Raw genomic sequence first — 6,000 nt, 5'->3', positions numbered from 1 at the left:
CCAGTTACTCAAGTGTTTTGGGAGGTTAAGGAAGGTGATGTGGATAGAAGCATGTGTTTAGATTGTAAACCCGTGCACAATGCACATGGATTGCATTGTGTCTTTGGCTACTCCTTGACAAATGGAAAGGCTCTAAGTTGTAGATAGGTTTCATGCTTTTACAGTGCTTCTTGCATGCAAGGCCTTTGGAGAAGGTGTTCTAAAAAAACACATCTTTCCTCATGGGAATATGTTATCCTTGAATCTTTAGACGATGTGGATGATGATAATGATGAGACAGAAGATCTAGCATATGAAGGACATCGTGATGCTTTGACCAATTGTGGGAGCTTTCACTCAACCGCTAAGACCCACGGACCGCTTATTGTTTCAAGCGTTCCAAGCCGAGCATTAATGGCTACCTCTCACATAACCGATGCGCCATCCATATCTACGGGTGTAGTGAGCTTACCTCCGTGCCATTCAAGTTACCTCCTCTCCCGCGCACTCCGGTAGCTCCACGATCCAAGTGCAAGCTTCAAGCAAGCTCGATCCTCCCGTTCCAAGCTCCAAGCTCCATTGCCGTGAGCAAGAGAAGAGAAGAGAAGAGAAGAGAAGAAGAGAGGAGAAGATGGAGAGCTTCTCCTCCTCGGTCCCTCACCCTCACACACTCACTCCCTCACACTCTCACAGTCCCTCTCTCAAGCACAAGCTCAAGCAAACAAGAAGAAGAAGAAGAAGAAGAAGAAGAGGAGAGCTACTTTTGGCCATACACAAGAATGAGCTTCTCATTCACTTTTCAACTTTATATACAAAACCCTAAATCCCTTTTGGGCGGTCATCCCCTTTTTCCCTTTTTTACATGGCCGGCCGTAGCCTAGGCCATTTTTCCCATTGTCCTTCTATCTTCCTAGCTTCCTTTCCACCGCTCGTCTACATTTACAAATTGCACGGGTGAGAGCCCGCGCTCCTTGAATTAAACCATGATGCGCTTGCGCTCTTTTACAAAAGTTTTGACTTGTGCTTTTCCTTATGCGCCTTTCTCCCTTATTTAGGACTCCTCCTTGTGCGTCTTTGTCTTCCGTTTCTCTTTGCCTTGGCCTTTGTCTTTGTCTTCTGCTTTAGCTTTTTCGGATTTCCCACCTTCGTTCATTTGAGGGTTAACATTACCCCCCTCCTAGACGAGTGCCAGTCTCATGGCACTCACCATCGTAGGTAGCAAGCGTGTGGCATGCACCGAAGACATGGGTGACAAGGACGCCTGTGGTTTTCGTGGAGGAGTGTTGGTGGTGGTATGGCAGAAGGTCCTGGGGGCCTATTGGTGGCCAAGGTGGCTCGTGGAAGGTTGTTGGAGTTGGTAGTAGGGCTATTCTGTGTTGGGAATTGCATTGATGGCTAGCACAAGTGTTGGTTTGTTGGGGATTCTGCATATGACGATTCTTTACGGGTTTGTCGAATGGTAAGGGATAAGCATTCAGAGTTGGGTGTTGATGAAGAGCGAACGACACTTCGTTGGAGTCTTTAACACCTGCAATTGAAAACCTCTCATGCGGTCTCTCCCTAAGGGTAGTGCTAGTCTTCTCTATTGTGCACAAGACATAGTGTAATTAGTTTGGGAGACAGGTCGAACTCTAAGAGAGTTGAGAGTATTGTCCTGCACTTGAGGACCCAAACTATGTATATACTTCGGTGCAGGTATTATGTGAGTGCTTGTGCATACTTAAATATTAGTTAGTTAGAAGACTGTCGGCATGGTTCCTTGTATAGCAATGGGTCAGTGAAGCAAGGGGCTAAGTTGATGGAAAATTTTGTCGATGAAGACGGGGAGTACACTTGAAGATTACTTGAGACATCATCATGGTCTTGTCAAGGCCATGTAGCATAATTGAGCTTCTTGATGTCTAGCTCTTGGTAGCTAGTGACTACTTGTAGTGCTTGAAAAGTATGGTGTACTTTTCCATTGTCTTTCATGCCTTCCTTACCACTGTTGATTGTAATGGCATTGAGATGGAGTGCAAAATAAATGGCAAGTGGTTCAGGGTGACAGGTCTAACCATAGGTGAGGTGAGCTCCCTAGGTATGTCCTGCCCTTGATGTGCCCTGAACAATTGTGGGGGATGTACAAAGGGCTAGGGAATTAGGGACGGAGCCAGCCGACCAAGGTCACTGGGCATACCTAATTTGAGGACCCCTAGGTGTGGTGCTGTGATCGTGTGCATTTTTCTTTTTCTTTTTTTCTTTTTCTTTCTTTCTTTCTTTTATTTATTTTTTCTTTTTTTTCTTCTTTTTTTTGGTGGGAAAAGTGAATACAATCAATGCCATACATTGAGATTGTTAGCCTTTCATTTGGATTGGGAAATGTTGGAATTTAGAGGCTATGAAGAATTGATATTACAGAGATGATTGTGTCACTAGCCTTGATGCTAGAGGAATTGTTGTTGGGATGAAGAGATACACTTGAGATTTTGCAAACCTCTTTGTAACATGTGAGACATCGAACAATTGAGGTACCACTTGGGGTGAGCTGTGCATGGACAAGGGCAGAGCATCTTGCGAATTGAATCCTGGATGATGAAGAGACGTTCGCCCTTGTTGAGAGCGTGGCTCCTACCCGAACGTAGAGTTTAGCCAAGAAGGAGGAGGTAATCGATGATTATGCTTTGGCCATGCTCAGTTGCAACATGTGCTTTTTCTGCAGAGGTGTCCTTGGGTTCTCATCCAGTGGCGTTTCCGTCATGGCTTTTGTTTCTTGGTATTCCTGTCACTTCCTCCATAATGGTTCTTTGTGGGATTGGTGGTCTTGTGGTGACTTGGACATTAAACACCTCTAGACCTTGACCTGTGTCATTCTACATCCACTTGTCACTTCGTGAGAGTATATGCTCACTTGCGTTAAGTACATCGAACCAATGCAATCATGTTAAGACATAATTTTTCAGGATGCTATGATGCATATCCCATTACTTGTTAAGATCGCATACATTAACGGTAGGTGAATGAAGATTGTACAAGTGGGGATCTTGCCCCTTTACTCATCAAGAACAAAAAGTTATGGCATGATGACTTGTCAAGCTACTTGTACATCATAGGGGCTTAGTCGATAGGTACTAGGTGGGGTGAGTTCGATTGGCTAGGCGACTAGGGCGGTGCTAGTGTGGGGCTCCCGTGAGGCTGGGCATGGAACATGTCGACCGGGATATGAATTGTGTAGTCCCGGCCGCTACCATTTTCAGAATGTCTTTAAACAATTCATTAAATTCTACCCTATCCCTAGCCGCCTTGTCACTGTGTGAGCACCTGGTGCCCGAGCGTGCGTTGGGGGTCTGTGCAACTAGCGTTGCCACATTTTGTGTGCCTCCCTGAGCATCCGCTCCCCTGGCCACCAGATTCTTCGGCCTTCTTCCAGGGCGGTGTCGCTTGGGGCCGCGTTTCTCGGCGTACCTTTTAAGAGTGGGCACGTAGCACATTGGCGGAGGGGCGTGTGCTGCATGTTCCCATCAGCTCTGTGGAGAGCGTCCTTGCAAGCTAGTTGCCCTTGGTTCTCCATGTTTTCCTCGCGGGGGGCCTATAAGATGCGAATCAAGGATTAATATTTGTCACATGATAAGACCATTCATATGTAAGGGATTATAGTGCAGGTTATCAAGCGCATAGGACAAGAAGGGGAGGGGTGGGGCATGCAGTGTTGTTGTAGAGGGATGGCCCCTATGATGTATATTTAGCCTCTTGCCATTATCAGATCTTGGTTCATGCCGAGTTACGTCGGCTGGCAGTCATGGATTTAGGCAAGGCTTCTCCTCGGAAGGATAGACCGGAAAGGGAAGAAGGTGTATAGAAAGGGACTAACCCCTGTCTACACCATCAGAGTTGTTGGTCAAGGCTTCCTATGGTGGTCATGTGGGTTGCATGCCCTTCACTTGGAGGTGGGGATGGTCACATGACTTTTAAATGCGTGATGAGAGGAGGACTTGAGGAGCTTAGCATGTCAGACCCAACTCTTCTCCCTGCGCTTGACTATCATTACTTATGTGTGTTGATATTGTTTATACATGGTGACACAAAAATCAGCGTTTATTTATATACATATTTATGAATCCATGTCACTTCACGAGGATAAGAACCAATTGTAGAACTCGGGGTTGTATTGGAGAGTGGCACACGCATCTAGCACTTGTGGCAGCTTACTTAGTACCGATAGGTATTTTGCTACATCGAGCAGCATGGACCCTTGTGCAAGTCTACTGGCAATATGTAACTCCTCTTCAGTGAGAACCTTATCAAACAAAGAGTTTTCTTGGCTAGGTCCCAGCCAAGTCCATACCCCGAATGGCAATCAGCACCACTCGAAGGGAAGTTGGTGCCACATAGGTTGGGTCCCTTTGGGATCACCATTTGGCCAATCGCTCTTCAGAGACTGTCATGATCTGAGCCCCTAGCTCGGCCATTACAATGCGGCTTTCGCACCAACGCTGCTCAAATTGACTCTGGCCTGCTGACAGTCGCTTTAGTTGCTCTATGTCTACGAGATTCGGTCGGCAGAGCACTTCATTGAACGTGACGATTAAGCGCAGTTTGTCAGCCTCCTCGTCAGGGATGAGTCGCGTGTGTTCACATAAGAGCTTGTTATAGTGCTCGTCAAGATGTTCTTGCTCTTCCCAAGATAAGGGGAATGGCAAGTAATCTCCAAGCTGCTCCTTGGGGATTGTGCCCACGTCCGCAAGGACGTAGACACGTGCGAACACTTTAAGCTTAACATCCAACTCAGTTAAGCATTCCGCGACACTTCTATGTTCAACGAGGGCTTGCTCGATTGCTATCTCATGCAAAGTTCTAAGAGTTTCCTTAGACTTTAGCATAGTTGGGGGCTCAGGCCTAGATGAGCAAGATTGGTCAACGCTAGGATTTCTTATGCTCTTGGGGTTCTCACGTTTCACCTGAGGTTTTGCTGCTATTTTGTCATGGTTCTTCTCGGATCTGACTGGTATAAATTTGCCACCCTGTTGTGACGACGTTGTATCCACTCTTGATTGGTCAATGCGAGTTCCGTTGTCGGTGGATTGAGTGTTGAAAGCAACTGTTGATGGCAACGGTTGCTTTGATTTTTCAGAGCACACAGATGTGACTGAGGTTTCACCGCTATCAGGAGAGGCATCAGTGGGCTCATTGGTGGATGGACTCGATGCTTTATTCCTCAGCTCTCCAGCACTCTTCGTCCCAATGTCCTTGGGGTCCGCAACCACATGCAATTGTTGTTTTCTTCATTGTTTCCTCCTCTTTTTCTTGGTCAGCGTAGGTGCATCTAACGTCTCAGGACCCTGGGCTATATCGACCGTTGATGTGCTTGGTCGGGCCTCAGCATTTCCCTTCTCTAGAGGGTCCTCATGGAACCTAGTCGTGGCCTGCGGAATAGCCTTGTCAGGTTGAGTGGTTTGATGCGCCACCTCCTTGACCACGTCTTTGAGAGGTTTCTCCTCAATCCTAGGCTTTAGGTGCTTAAGAAGGGATGGAGTTGTTAATGAAGTTGGTTGTGACACCTCCTCCATAGGTAAACTACTAGGGACACGTTCCGCCAGGGGCATTGTCACGGCCAAGGGTTGTGACTGCTGTGTTCCCTGATTGGAAGTAGTAGCAGCTAGTTTAGTGGGCTTGCTACACTTGGTGGATTGCGGTGTCAAGTCCCTAGGGCGATCGAGAGTGGCCATGTCTTTCGTTTCCCTTTGAGCACTCATCTATGCAGATTGAGCATGAGTTGAGATCTAGTCACATTAGGTTGCTCATGCATATCCTTGGGTTGAGAGCTACAGATGGTGCCATGTCCCACCTCTTGGACATTTGGAAGCTTAGACGGAGATAGAGATTGGACTTGAGCAGTTTCCCTTGACAGCCGTTGTTGTGCTTCTTGTGTCCGTTTGGAAAAAGAGGATGTAGGAGGTCTAGGACTCTTAGGTGGACTTGGCACTGGCGGAATGATTTGCTTGAGGCTATTAGACGATTGTGCCATTTGCTTCATTGAGCGATCAG

The sequence above is a fragment of the Lygodium microphyllum genome, chromosome 25, assembly GCF_053477565.2.
Source record: "Lygodium microphyllum isolate KBCC chromosome 25, Lygodium_microphyllum_v1.1.10, whole genome shotgun sequence".
Taxonomy (NCBI): domain Eukaryota; kingdom Viridiplantae; phylum Streptophyta; class Polypodiopsida; order Schizaeales; family Lygodiaceae; genus Lygodium; species Lygodium microphyllum.
This window is presented reverse-complemented; position numbering follows the sequence as displayed.